General features: G+C 44.2%; 1 protein-coding gene across 7 annotated transcripts in view; it reads left to right on the top strand.

Annotated features, from left to right (window-relative positions):
* Window positions 1-14,715, top strand: part of cacna1ba (calcium channel, voltage-dependent, N type, alpha 1B subunit, a) — a 775,969-nt gene that overhangs the window by 43,834 nt on the left and 717,420 nt on the right. The gene's annotated exons all lie outside the window — the stretch shown is intronic.

The following is a 14,715-nucleotide window of genomic DNA, read 5'->3' on the forward strand; positions in this document are numbered from 1 at the left end:
AGTGTTAATAATGGTATACAACACATTTATTATTGGCTTGTAAGATATTATTGGGTACTAAAACATCCTTAAGAGTTTATAGACAATTTATCAATATTAACAATATGTTTATTAACATTAATGAGGCTATAAGAAGTTAATATAAATGCCATATTACGGTTAATAAATGCTTAATTATGCACTTAATAGTAAGCAATGATCCTTTGCAGCTACCGGATCTAAAATGGGAAGAGTGTCGTATAAAGGTTAATAAATTATTAATATGCACTTATTAACAGCTTATAATGCATCTTTGCAGCTACTGGATCTAAAGTGGGAACAGTGTCGTATAAAGGTTAATAAATTATTAATATGCACTTATTAACAGCTCATAATGCATCTTTGCAGCTACTGGATCTAAAGTGGGAAGAGTGTCGTATAAAGGTTAATAAATTATTAATATGCACTTATTAACAGCTCATAATGCATCTTTGCAGCTACCGGATCTAAAGTGGGAACAGTGTTGTATAAAGGTTAATAAATTATTAATATGCACTTATTAACAGCTCATAATGCATCTTTGCAGCTACTGGATCTAAAGTGGGAACAGTGTCGTATAAAGGTAAATAAATTATTAATATGCACTTATTAACAGCTCATAGTGCATCTTTGCAGCTACTGGATTTAAAGTGGGAACAGTGTCTTGTTGACATTCATAAACTCTTTATTACGCACTCACTGAAGTTAATAATTCTTTTAATTATGCACGTATTGCAACATCCAGATATCAATCATTATTTCAACATTAAAGAATTGTGATGCGTTCTTTTCACTCTCGTATGTTATTATTTTCTTCAGCAAAGGATCATGGGAATCTCATTTCCTCAAAATGGCACACTAAGACAAACATGAGTTATTTGAACTTAAAAAAATTGAGTAGATTGATTTAGAGATAGCTGCTTTATTCACTTGTGATGAGAATTCAGCCTACCGATGGTGGTAAAAACACAACAAGGACATATTTCCGTTTCATATTGATTTTTAATGCAACCACTATTGTCAAAAACAGGAAAAAAGGACTGTAAACCCTAATAGCTGTGTTCTAAAAAATGACAGATCTGAGTTCATTTGGCTTTTTCAAAAGTTTTGTTACTTAGATTGACTGTTCGGGAATACAGTGTTCCACAAAGCTCCCTGTAACCCATCAGTTTTCTGAAAGTGAGTGACAAAAGTCTCAACATCGGCCAGGCCAAAGGTGGCCAGGTCAGTGATGTCTTCAAGCCAGTTGCTCAGGTCAAACATGGTGGCAGCGGCCTTCAAGACACCCTCATCAAGGTGGCCAAACCGCGTGGTGAGGTTGTCACAGAAGCCATTGATTAGTTTATATTTCACTTTGTGGAAGTCATCATCATCCACTTGTTTCCTGTTGAGTTTTACAACAGAGACAGTGTTTCCGGGAAAAGGTCCCACTTCATCCAGGAACTGCTTCAGACGCTGACCTGGGACTGTCTGAAATACAGAAGAAAAAAACTTTCACTGTCACAATTGCTAAACATACACCGTAGCATATTCATTCCTCTCCAGGGAGTTTATTTTGTTTACCTGCATGGCTACAAGACACCATCTGCAATGTAAGCCCATCCCTCTGAAAGAGAAGGCTCAGAATTAAACCCATAAACATATGTAATCTAACTTCCCTTGTTTTTAATCCACAGCCTAGTACTGAATTACTCTCACAATGGTTTCACAAGAGTGATAATAAAACACTTACACACTGGGCCTGATTCAAACTTCAATTACCAAAATGTATGAAATGCTCCTTTAACCTTACTGATGGAGAGCAGGGTTCGACATAAGCAAAGTATGTCGGTCAAGTTGACTGACAGGTCACAGGCCCGCTCGGGCCAGTGACGCTGTAAGGCTTTTTTTTTGTCAGGGGAACAACTCCAGTGGATTTTTATCCCACTTTTCACGAGCCTTCAGTGTATTTATTGGGCTTTTTGGCCAAAGGTACCCTCACCTTCGCTCGTGCAGTGAAACGCCGGAGGAGGGGGAAACATGCCAGTGCGCTTGTGCGTCTCCGCCAACGCGGACACCGCACACCGCTGCCATGCAGGTATATTTCTCTCCAACATGCATTCGCTGGCCAGTAAACTGGATGAACTTCAGCTACTGATGGTGAAAAACAGATATTTTTCTACATCTACAGTTTTGTGCTTCACGGAGACGTGGCTGTGTGGATCGATACCGGACTCTGCGCTGCAGTTGGCAGGCTTCCAACTCTTGAGCGGATCGTAACACGTAACTCTCCGGTAAAACTAAAGGTGGAGGTATCTGTTTTTACACTAACAGTGGCTGGTGTAATGACGTGACAGTGATCCAGCAGCACTGCTCTCCTGATCTGGAATCTTTTTTTCATCAACTGCAAACCTTTTTACTCCCCCCATGAATTTACTTAATTCATTATGGTCGGTGTTTACATTCCACCGCAGGCCAACGTGCAGGAAGTAGGCTACAGCGCATGCTCGCCGACCAGATAGGCTACTGTGTGTGGAGCGGACTCCTTAGTTATTGTCCTTGGCGACTTTAACAAAGGTAACCTCACCCATGAACTCCCCAAATACAAACAGTTTATAAAATGTCCGACCAGAGAGAAGAATATCCTGGATCACTGTTACACAACTGTTAACAACGCCTATCACGCCGTCCCCCGCGCTGCACTGGGCCACTCTGACCACAACACCGTCCACCTGATTCCCTCATACAGGCAGAAGTTAAAGCTCTGTAAACCTGTTGTGAGGTCATCTAAGAAGTGGATGAGTACACAGAGGCTGTGACATCATACATCAGCTTCTGTGAGGACTGCTGTATATACCATCACGCACTACGATGAGGTATAATGGAGTTAAATGAAATGAAGTTAAATGAAGTTTTATAGACATTTCTCTCTCTCTCTCTCTCTCTCTCTCTCTCTCTCTCTTTTTTTTACTTGGGCCAGTAAGAATATACAAGGGGCCAGTAAAACTCTGAACTACTGGCCCAGGGGGCCAGTGGGGAAAAAATCACTGTTGCCAACTCCTCAGTAAGAAAAGTAGCTATTGGCTGTCCTAAAAGTCGCTTGAAGTCGCCATAGAAATCGCTAAATGATGTCATCGCCTAATTTGCATAATTGTCCATATGCATGTAATTGTAATGGCTGCTGTAGGAGAGAGGAATAACGTCGTGGGAGAGACAAAAACTGAGTAAAAAAACACCCTGAATATGTTTAGAACTACAAATGAACCTTCTTTCAGTGATTTATATTAGACAAAGAAAATTTTACATTTACATCCTGCCCTGACTGTAAACCAGGTCGGGATCAGCCAGCAGGGGTTCCGCGCATGTGCGATTCACTTGCAGTCTGGATGTGGAGGGGTTAACATCTCCTGCTCTGACTGCAGCTGGGAGGGAGGACTGGGCCGTCTGTGAGTGCTTTGGGGCGAGGGAAGGGCCCACAGCAGCATCCGTTGCTCGTTGAGAAGAATAAGAATGATACGTGCTCTCACAACAGAGTCTCCAGAAGTCTTCAATAACATCAGAAAAAGTCACTAGATTTGTTGCTAGTCGCTTTTTTGAAAAAGAGTCGCTAGAAGAGTCTGAAAAGTCGCTAAATATAGTGACAAAGTCGCTAAGTTGGCAACACTGGAAAAAATGTTATGTTGAACACTGGAGAGGAATGAAGTCAGGCAATAACGTTAACAAATCAGCAGAGTTAGCATGAACATGACGCAGCCTATATCCATTAGCCTGCTCACCATAACACACAGCTCATCGATGCTCCTAACACATTCACTCTGCTCATCCTACTTCACACAATTTACTGTCACTCTTATATCTCAACCATGTCTTCACACACATTTCACTCACTTTAACTCACACAGAACGTCATTAGCGGCGCACTTAGCTACCGAAGCTATTTCTAGCGGCACCCTCCACAAGCCGCGATACACACACATTCTCTTAATCACGGTCAAAGTCAATGTCTCTGAGTGTCACAGTTACACACTAAGGTTCTTCTAAAACATACTACTGTTATCTGGGTGTTCATTATTCTCAGCTTGCCTGTAGGAAATTTAGAAACATTACTGGCTGCTAGTTCAAGCATGACCTTCATCTCTGTAGCTTAAGTTGCTAGCCTAACGATAATTATTACTGACTGAATGAACCGAGTACACCTCTTCTGATTAACTGTACCGTCATTATCCTAAACATCAAAATTTAGAACACACAGCACATTTTATAACTTTGTAAGGCCATCATGTACATGATTAGCTGAGCTGCTAGTGTTAGCTATCGCAAAGAACTAGAACTAGCTAAAAATCAACAAGCTGACGTTAGCCTATAGCCTACTTTAACAAACTAACTTACCACAGGGACAGAAACAGATGAAACAATGTCTTCAGAGTCCCGAAGCGAAGTGTCGCATCCTACTCCAACTGGAGCGGCATTGGAGGAGCTTGCATCAGTTTTTTCAACCATCTCAGCATTGCTAGGTTCTGTGCTCTGATGTGGAGTGGAGAGCAAAGCTGGCGAGAGGCACCCAGCGTGACCGTCATGCAGTGAGTTGAGTGAATATCTCAGGATGCATTTTGCACAGTTTGGCGATAGCCTTTACTAGTTCTTAACTTTCTGTTTAAACGATTAAAAGTAATGTCAAAATTATGTCTAGATTTGATGACTTTGCAAATAACATGAATTTCAAAACAGAACTGACATGCTTCGTTCTGAAGAGGTGACACTTAAAATATAGTGGGGCGGCATAGCTCAATATTTTTCTAGAATTTTTAAATTTCGTGATAAAAGCACCAAATCTGGCAGATGTGTTGATAAATATATTTAGAACAAATCTGGATATTGGGGCATCAGAAACTCGCCCTCTGGTGGCCAGAGCAGGCAATTGAATCCTGCCTGCCCATGGACCCATCCCGTTAATTGGATCCACTCCAAAATGTAATGGCTTCTAAGTTGGACCATGCTACATGCCTCCACCAAGTTTTGTGAAAATCAGTTGGACAGTTTTCACGTAATCCTCATCCAAAAAATGAATTGAAATAAATGGGCGGCCACATGTGGGCGGCCCATGGACATGCCCCCTGAGTTGGATCAACACCAAAATTTAATGTATTCTAAGTTGGCATGTGTTACATCCCTCCACCGAATTTTGTGAAAATCGGTGAGGCAGTTTTTGTATAATTCTGCTAACAAACTAATAAATTAATCATAATTAATGTAAATGGACATCTTATTAATATTTAGGATAGCTTTATAAACTGTTATCAAGTTTCTATTAAGTGCTTATAATGCTCCTATATGCAATAATAACTGTGTTAATTATGCTATAATTAACACCTATATATTAATGGTAATGAACATCTTATTCTGTCTTATAAGTGCTCATTAACTGTTAATTTGTGCTTATTAATTAATTAATGCTTATTACAGTACCTTAATATAAAGTGTTAACAAAGCGGATGTTTACCTTAAGCTAGCTCGGGCCATGTTAAAGTTAACAATATTTTAACAAGGCAAGGCAAGCTAATTGCTAGCGTTCTTGGTTGAAAAGGAAAAAAACAACAACAATGCTTTGAGATGGCTGTCAGAAATGGCAGAGGTATGATCACACATCCTCTCTGAGCTATAACTGTCACAACTGAACCTGAATCTGAACCCAAATGCACAACTCAGAGACGGATTAAAGTGCAAATAAACAATCTTTAATTTCAAAGTAACAAAGGAAAATCGCTCATACAGAGGAAAATCTAAAACCGAGGAAAACAACAAGGATCGAGGAAAAGGCTAGATAAAGTATCAAATTAACATAAAACTAGACAATGGCAAAAGCTGAGCAAAGTATCAAAAGAATACATGACCTGATAAATCATAAATGGGACATGGAGGACCTCAGACTTGACGAGACAAGACGAACTGGCACAGGACAAAGGGAAACACAGACTATATGTACCCACACACACAAGGTAATGGGAAACAGGTGGAAACAATCAGGGCAGGGCAGACAATCAGACCGGTGGGAACACACGAGAGGAAGGGGCAAGTTACCTGAAACGAGAGGAGAGTTGGATGTCAAAATAAAACAGGAAGCCACAAGACAACATAGACACAAGACAGAACTAAAAATAACTAACTTAACTTCTTGGACATGACAGTACCCCCCCCTCTAGGGACGGCTCCTGACGGACCAGGCAAGTGAGGGTGACGACCGTAGAAGTCTGTGATGAGGTCGGAGTCCACAATGAAGCTCGCGGGGACCCATGATCGCTCCTCTGGACCGTAGCCTTCCCAGTCCACCAGGAATTGCCTGCCCCGGCCCCTGTTGCGCACAGCCAGAAGAGCCTTGACGGAGTAGACTGGACCACCGTCGACCATCCGGGGGGGTGGAGGGGGTACGGCTGCGGGAACCATGGGACTCTCCCTGACTGGTTTCACCCGGCTGACGTGGAAGGTGGGGTGGACTCTCAGGGTCCGGGACAGACGCAGACGAACCGAGGAGGGACCGATGACCTTCGACACCGGATATGGGCCCACGAACCGTGGAGCCAGCTTCCTGGAGATGACACGGAGAGGTAAGTCCCGCGTCGAGAGCCAGACCTTCTGGCCAGGCTGGTACGCCGGAGCAGGTTGGCGCCTCCGATCTGCAGCCCTCTTCATGCGGTCCACACTGTGTAGGAGAACCTTGCGGGCGGCTTCCCAGATGCGGCGGCAACGCTGGACCATGGCGTGGGCCGACGGGACGGTGACCTCCTTTTCTGCCTCTGAGAAGACAGGGGGCTGGTAGCCGAAGACACACTGGAACGGCGACATGCCCGTGGCAGAGGTGGGGAGCGAGTTGTGGGCATATTCCACCCACACCAGATTCTTGCTCCAGGAAGCCGGGTTCTGTGACACCAGGCATCGAAGGCATGTCTCCAACTCCTGGTTGAGACGTTCTGTCTGGCCGTTCGACTCCGGATGATACCCAGAGGTGAGGCTGACGGTGGCTCCGATGAGCTTGCAGAACTCCTTCCAGAATCTGGAGATGAACTGGGGCCCCCGATCTGAAACAATATCCTTAGGAAATCCATGGATACGAAACACATGAGTCATCATAATGTCAGCTGTTTCCTTGGCAGATGGCAGCTTGGGCAAAGCAATGAAATGAGTCATCTTAGAAAATCGGTCCACCACTGTGAGGACAGTGGTGTTACCTTCAGAGACCGGGAGCCCCGTGACGAAGTCCAGGGAGATCTCAGCCCAGGGACGAGTAGGAACCGGGAGTGGCTGCAGCAACCCCATCTGCGCTCTGGAAGAAGTCTTGTTGCGGGCGCAGACGGAGCATGCCTCCACATACTCTCGAACCTCACGCTCCATGGAGGGCCACCAAAACCTCTGGGAAATGGCATGCATGGTTCGTTTGACTCCCGGATGGCAGGTGAGCAGCGAGGTGTGAGCCCAATGGATCACCTGTGGACGCATATCAACAGGGACAAACAAGCGATTTACCGGACAACCACTAGGTGTCGGATTCTCACCATTAGCTTGCTTCACCTCAGATTCTATTTGCCAAGTCACTGCTCCTACCACATGGTTCAGTGGGAGGATGGGCTCAGGTTCCTTGGCAGTAGGCTCGGGGTCGTACAGACGGGACAAGGCGTCGGGCTTGGTGTTCTGGGACCCCGGCCTGTAAGACAACACAAAGTTAAAACGGTTAAAAAACAATGTCCATCTGGCTTGACGTGAGTCCAGTCTTTTCGCTTTGCGAATATATTCCAGATTTTTGTGATCAGTCCATACAATGAAAGGATGCTGCGCACCCTCTAACCAATGTGTCCACTCCTCCAGGGCTACTTTGACAGCCAACAACTCACGGTTTCCAACATCGTAGTTCTTCTCAGCCGGCGAAAGCTTCCGAGACAGGAAGGCACAGGGGTGAAGCTTGTTGTCCTTTTCGGAGCGCTGGGAGAGTATCGCCCCCACCCCGTTATTGGAGGCGTCCACCTCCACCACGAATTGCCGGCCGGGATCAGGAACTGTGAGGATGGGGGCGGTGGTGAACCGTGCTTTGAGCTGCTGGAAGGCCTCCTCAGCTTGAGAGGACCACAGGAAAGGAGATGTGAGCGCATGGAGGGGTGCAGCTATGGCGCTGAAGTTTCTGATAAATCGTCTGTAAAAGTTAGCAAATCCCAAGAATTGCTGAGCCTTCTTACGGCTATCAGGTGTAGACCACTGAGCCACGGCGCTAACTTTAGCCGGATCCATTTGCATCTTCCCAGGGGCTATGATGAAGCCAAGGAAAGATACAGTGTCGGCATGAAACTCACTCTTTTCAGCTTTAACATACAAACGGTTCTCCAGCAATCGCTCTCTCTACTGGACTCACGTGCTGACGTATTGCGGTAAGCGAGTTGTGTCATTTCCGGTGTTTCTGTGACAGTGTCTCTGTACTGCTCTGGTGAATTCTGCTAGCCTGCTTTCTCACCTCAGTTGCTTTAACGCTGCTTTAACGTCTACTTCAAGTCATAACCCACACTGGTTCTGTTTAAGCACTTATAGCTCTCCTTCTTTCTACGACTTTCTCGCTAATCTCTTAGCTGTTGTTTGCACGCTCTTAGCCTTGTTAGCTACTTTAGCTTAGCCATGGCTTCTCCTTCTCCTGCTCTTTCTTGCCCGGTGTGCCAAATGTTCAGTTATGCCTCTGCCTCCTTTAGCGACAGTGGTAATTGTAATAAGTGTAGCTTATTTGCTGCGTTGGAGGCGAGGCTTAGTGAATTAGAAGCGCGGCTCCGCACCATGGAAAACCATTCAAAAGCTGCGGTAGTTAGCCAGCCCCCTGTAGCCGGTGCGGAGCCACATAGCATAGCCTTAGCCTCTGCTAACTGTCCTCCGGTAACTCCCGTTCAGCCGGGAGGTTGGGTTACGGTTCGCCAGAAGCACAGCTCCAAGCAGAAGCCCACGGTTCACCACCAGCCTGTTCACGTTTCCAACCGCTTTTCCCCACTCAGCGACACACCCGCTGAGGATAAAACTCTGGTTATTGGCAGCTCTATTCTGAGGAACGTGAAATTAGCAACACCAGCGGCCATAGTCAAATGTATCCCTGGGGCCAGAGCGGGCGACATTGAATCAAATTTAAAACTGCTGGCTAAAGCTAAACGTAGATTCAGTAAGATTGTTATTCACGTCGGCGGCAATGACACCCGGTTACGCCAATCGGAGGTCACTAAAATTAATATTGCCTCGGTGTGTGAATATGCAAAAACGATGTCGGACTCCGTAGTTTTCTCTGGACCCCTCCCAAATCTGACCAGTGATGACATGTTTAGCCGCATGTCATCATTTAACCGCTGGCTGTCCAGGTGGTGTCCAGCAAACGATGTGGGTTTTGTTAATAATTGGCAAACTTTCTGGGGAAAACCTGGTCTTATTAGGAGAGACGGCATTCACCCCACTTTGGATGGAGCTGCTCTCATTTCTAGGAACCTGGCAAATTTTATTAGTAATTTAAATCCCTGACAACCCAGAGTTGAGACCAGGACAGAGAGTTGCAGTCCTAAACGCCTCTCTGAGCTTCTAGTTCAGTTACCCAGCCATAGTTTTCATAGTTTTATACAAACGGTGTCTGTCCCCCGACCACCTAAATTATTTAAATCTAAAATTAAACAAAGAGGAGTTGTGCATAACAACCTCATAAAAATTAAAACCTCTTCTGTGACAGAAAGACAAAACAGGAGAATTAAATGCGGACTGTTAAATATCAGGTCTCTATCGTCTAAAGCAGTGTTAGTAAACGAATTAATATCAGATAATCATATTGATTTACTCAGTCTCACTGAAACCTGGCTGTGTCAAGATGAATATGTTAGTCTAAATGAGTCCACTCCTCCCAGTCATAATAATACCCACATTCCTCGAGGCAGCGGCCGAGGAGGGGGAGTTGCAGCCATTTTTAACTCTAGTCTGTTAATCAGCCCTAAACCTAAACTAGATTATAATTCATTTGAAAGCCTCGTTCTTAGTGTTTTACATCCGACCTGGAAAACCTCGCAGCCACTTTTATTTGTTATAGTGTACCGTGCTCCTGGCCCGTATTCTGAATTTGTATCTGAATTCTCAGAGTTTTTATCCAGTTTAGTTCTTAAATCAGATAAAGTTATTATTGTAGGCGATTTTAACATTCATGTCGACGTTGATAATGACTCCCTGGCTACCGCGTTTATCTCATTAATAGACTCCATTGGCTTCAGTCAGGGTGTACATGAACCCACTCACTGTTTTAACCATACCCTCGATCTAGTTCTGACGTATGGAATTGAAATTGATAACCTAAAAGTCTTTCCACAGAATCCCTTGCTATCAGATCATTATCTGATTACTTTTGATTTCTTTTTACTCGATTACACGCCACTTAGCAACAGCTACTATACTAGATGTTTATCAGATAGTGCTGTCACAAAATTTAAGGAAAAGATTACTTCGTCGTTAAATTCAATACCAATACCTTCAGTAACAGAGGTTTCCCGTGCCGACTTTAACCTCTCCCAAATTGATCATTTTGTTGATAGCGCCGTAGGCTCGCTGCGAACAACGCTCGACTCTGTAGCTCCTCTTAAAAAGAAGTTAACAAAGCAAAGAAAGTTTGCTCCTTGGTATAACTCTCAAACCCGTAGGTTAAAACAAATATCGCGAAAATTTGAAAGGAATTGGCGATTAACCAAACTGGAAGAATCTCGTTTAATCTGGACAGACAGTCTCAAAACTTATAAGAGGGGCCTCCGCAATGCCAGAGCAAACTATTACTCAGCATTAATAGAAGAAAACAAGAACAACCCCAGGTTTCTTTTCAGCACTGTAGCCAGGCTGACTGAGAGTCAAAGCTCTATTGAGCCTTGTATTCCTTTAGCCCTTAGCAGTAATGATTTTATGAGCTTTTTTAATGACAAAATTCTAACTATTAGAGGCAAAATTCATGACCTCCTGCCCTCGGATGATAGGCCTACCTATCTAACCTCAAACACAGCTGTAGAATCTAATATATATTTAGATTGCTTCTCCCCAATTTCTCTTCAAGAATTGACCGCAGTGATTTCTTCATCTAAATCATCAACGTGTCTCTTAGACCCCATCCCAACTAGGCTACTTAAGGAGGTCTTTCCTTTAGTTAACACTCATATATTAGATATGATCAATATATCCCTATTAACAGGCTATGTACCACAGTCTTTTAAGGTAGCTGTAATTAAACCTCTCCTAAAAAAGCCCACCCTGGATCCAGACGTGTTAGCCAACTATAGACCAATATCTAATCTTCCCTTTATGTCAAAGATCCTTGAGAAAGTAGTCGCAGACCAGCTGTGTGATTTTCTCCAGGATAATAATTTATTTGAGGAATTTCAGTCAGGATTTAGAGTGCATCATAGCACTGAGACAGCTCTAGTTAAAATTACAAATGACCTTCTGATTGCTTCAGACAAAGGACTCGTCTCTGTTCTTGTTTTATTAGATCTTAGTGCGGCGTTTGACACAATTGACCATCAAATTCTACTGCAGAGACTGGATCACTTAATTGGCCTAAAAGGTTCAGCACTAAGCTGGTTTAAATCTTATTTATCTGATCGTTTTCAATTTGTTGACGTTCGTAATGAATCATCCTTACGTACCAAAGTTTGTTTTGGAGTTCCGCAAGGTTCTGTGCTCGGACCAATCCTATTTACTCTATATATGCTTCCTTTAGGTAACATCATTAGAAATCACTCTATAAACTTTCATTGTTATGCGGATGATACACAGTTGTATTTATCGATGAAGCCAGAAGAAAGTAATCAATTAACTAAACTCCATAACTGCCTTAAAGACATAAAAAATTGGATGAGCACCAATTTCCTGATGTTAAATTCAGACAAAACTGAAGTTATTGTTCTTGGCCCCAAACAACTCAGAGACTCTTTATCTGATGACATAGTTTCTCTAGATGGCATTGCTCTGGCCTCTAGCACTACCGTAAGAAACCTCGGAGTAATATTTGATCAAGATTTGTCTTTTAATTCTCATTTAAAGCAAACCTCACGGACTGCATTTTTTCATCTGCGTAATATTGCGAAAATTAGGCCTATCCTGACCCGAAAAGATGCAGAAAAATTGGTCCACGCTTTTGTTACCTCAAGGCTGGATTACTGTAACTCTCTATTATCAGGTAGCTCTAGTAAGTCCTTAAAAACTCTCCAGCTAATTCAGAATGCAGCAGCACGTGTACTAACAGGAACTAAGAAACGAGATCATATTTCTCCTGTTTTAGCTTCTCTGCACTGGCTCCCTGTAAAATCCAGAATTGAATTTAAAATCCTACTGTTAACTTATAAAGCTCTAAATGGTCAAGCTCCGTCATATCTTAGAGAGCTCATAGTGCCATATTATCCCACCAGAACACTGCGCTCTGAGAACGCAGGGTTACTCGTGGTCCCTAAAGTCTCCAAAAGCAGATCAGGAGCCAGAGCCTTCAGCTATCAGGCTCCTCTCCTGTGGAATCATCTTCCTGTTACGGTCCGGGAGGCAGACACCGTCTCCACATTTAAGACTAGACTTAAGACTTTCCTCTTTGATAAAGCTTATAGTTAGGGCTGGCTCAGGCTTGCCCTGTACCAGCCCCTAGTTAGGCTGACTTAGGCCTAGTCTGCCGGAGGACCCCCTATAATACACCGGGCTCCCTCTCTCTCTCTCTCTCTCTCTCTCTCTCTCTCTCTCTCTCTCTCACTCTCATCCTATTACTGCATCTTGCTAACTCGGCCATTCTGGATGTCACTAACTCGGCTTCTTCTCCGGAGCCTTTGTGCTCCACTGTCTCTCAGAATAACTCATACCGCAGCGGTGCCTGGACAGTGTGACGTGTGTGGTTGTGCTGCTGCCGTGGTCCTGCCAGATGCCTCCTGCTGCTGCTGCCATCATTAGTCATTAGTCATACTTCTACTGTTATTATACACATATGACTATTGTCACACAAGTATACTGTCTGATACTAATACATACTTTCAACATATTGTACCACAGTAGCCAGAACTATAACTATAATATTATTACTTTCATTAATGTTGTTGTAAGCTACTGTCATTACCTGCATCTCTCTCTCTCTCTCTCTCTCTCTCTCTCTCTGTCTCATTGTGTCATATGGATTACTGTTAATTTATTATGCTGATCTGTTCTGTACGACATCTATTGCACGTCTGTCCGTCCTGGAAGAGGGATCCCTCCTCAGTTGCTCTTCCTGAGGTTTCTACCGTTTTTTTTTTCCCCGTTAAAGGGGTTTTTTTTGGGGAGTTTTTCCTTATCCGCTGTGAGGGTCTTAAGGACAGAGGGATGTCGTATGCTGTAAAGCCCTGTGAGGCAAATTGTGATTTGTGATATTGGGCTTTATAAATAAAATTGAATTGAATTGAGAAGCCCCGCCCACTGGGTGTAGACGCCGCGGCGCGACCCTGATGGCGACCAGCCGATGACGCCCTGGGGTCTCGGCTTCGTTGACGCTCCTGCAAACGATTGTCAGTTCTTATAGCTAGGGTAATCAAAGAATCCAGGTCTGAGGGCAGGTCAAGGGGCACTAACAAGTCTTGAATTTGGTCAGACAGTCCCTTAAGAAAGACATCATAAAGTGCTGAGGCATTCCATCCGCTGTCTGTGGCAAGGGTACGAAAGCGGATGGCATAATCACAAACAGAGTCCATACCTTGTTTGATATCGCTTAACTCACGTGTTTTCTCCCGGTCGGACGAAGGGGATCAAAAGCCTTCCTCAGAGCCCGTTTGAACCCCTCGAGGGATCCACAAATCGATGAATCACGGGACCACTCAGCTGTAGCCCACGCCCTCGCCCTCCCGGTGAGGTGGGAAATCATAAATGCCACTTTGGATCGTTCTGTAGGAAAGGCTGAGGGCAAGTGTTCATAATGCATTTCACAGTCAACGATAAAAGGCCGACATTCTCCAGACTCACCGGAAAACTTCTCGGGCGGGGAGAGGCGAGGAGCCGTGGCGTGGAAAACCGGGACCGATGCAGCTCCAGCAGCCGCCGGAGACGATGTGGCTGCTGTGTCAGGAGAGGAGGGATCCTTCGTGAGGTGAGCCAGGACTTGTTGTACTTTGGCTGCCAGGAGGTTCACTTGGTTGGTTATAGCTGCTTTGAAATCCTCCTGACAGTTCGCCAGCCCCTTCACTCCGCTGTGCAGAGCGGACATCTGCTCCTCCTGCTGACTTAGACGGGCGTTTTGGGAGCGAATAGCTGCCGTCAATTGATCTGAGTCGGCTGGGTTCATGCTGGCCAGTTCGTAATGTCACAACTGAACCTGAATCTGAACCCAAATGCACAACTCAGAGACGGATTAAAGTGCAAATAAACAATCTTTAATTTCAAAGTAACAAAGGAAAATCGCTCATACAGAGGAAAATCTAAAACCAAATCAGAATAACAAAAAATCACTCTTGCGAGGAAAACAACAAGGATCGAGGAAAAGGCTAGATAAAGTATCAAATTAACATAAAACTAGACAATGGCAAAAGCTGAGCAAAGTATCAAAAGAATACATGACCTGATAAATCATAAATGGGACATGGAGGACCTCAGACTTGACGAGACAAGACGAACTGGCACAGGACAAAGGGAAACACAGACTATATGTACCCACACACACAAGATAATGGGAAACAGGTGGAAACAATC

Source organism: Epinephelus lanceolatus, chromosome 9 (genome assembly GCF_041903045.1).
Source record: "Epinephelus lanceolatus isolate andai-2023 chromosome 9, ASM4190304v1, whole genome shotgun sequence".
Classification (NCBI taxonomy): domain Eukaryota; kingdom Metazoa; phylum Chordata; class Actinopteri; order Perciformes; family Serranidae; genus Epinephelus; species Epinephelus lanceolatus.